This window comes from Myotis brandtii, unplaced genomic scaffold, assembly GCF_000412655.1.
Source record: "Myotis brandtii unplaced genomic scaffold, ASM41265v1 scaffold1077, whole genome shotgun sequence".
Classification (NCBI taxonomy): Eukaryota; Metazoa; Chordata; class Mammalia; order Chiroptera; family Vespertilionidae; genus Myotis; species Myotis brandtii.
In genome coordinates this window covers 290,205-290,960 of record NW_005353666.1, presented here as the reverse complement: position 1 = coordinate 290,960, position 756 = coordinate 290,205, and positions in this window count along the sequence as shown.

The window sequence follows — 756 nt, the reverse complement described above, 5'->3', positions numbered from 1 at the left end:
CCAGCAGGTGAGGAGCCCGCCGGGGAGGCAGGGCCAGGCTGGCCCTCTGGAAACGCAAGCCCGAGAAGGGCCTGAGGGTATAGGACAGGCCGGGCGCTGGGCACACCCTCCCTCAGACCTGGCTGCACCGTCTCCTGCATGTGTGAGGTCACCAGGGCCCTGGCCACTTGCGGGTTCTCCTGGGAAAGGGTGGAGGCGGCGTGGCCTCTGAGCAGACAGAGGGGCTGGGAGAGGCGCTGCTTGGGCAGCGGGTGCCACAGGCCTCCCGTGGTGCCAGGAGGAAGGGAGACCACGTGCTCCGTCTGCAGGCTCTGCTCTGTCCCGCACACGCAGCGGGAAGAGGGAAGCAGGAGGCCAGAACCACGGCGGCTCCCAGCCTGTGGCCGGTGGCCGGGCTTCAGGTGAAGAAGGTGCTGGGACCACGCGGTGCTGTGGGTGCTGCAGGGGCTTCGGCCGCGTTTCCCTGGCGAGCCGCCGGGTGGCGCCCTGAGTAAGGCTGGGCGGCTGGGACAGCTCTGCTGCTCTGGGCGGTGGGCGTCCTTCCTCCTCTGCTCGGACGGGGCTTCGCCGAGGGGAAGAGTGAGCGCCCATGGATTCGCTTTTCATTTTGCAGGAGAACACTGATTCGGTAAATCAGACAGAAAACGTAATTCCTAGGAGAAACGGGCTGAGGAAGACCAGCTATGGAGCAAAGGCGGGCCCTCGGAGCTTGGGAGTGCGGAGGGGATGGAAGCGGGCTTGGGCGAGGCGAGGGGA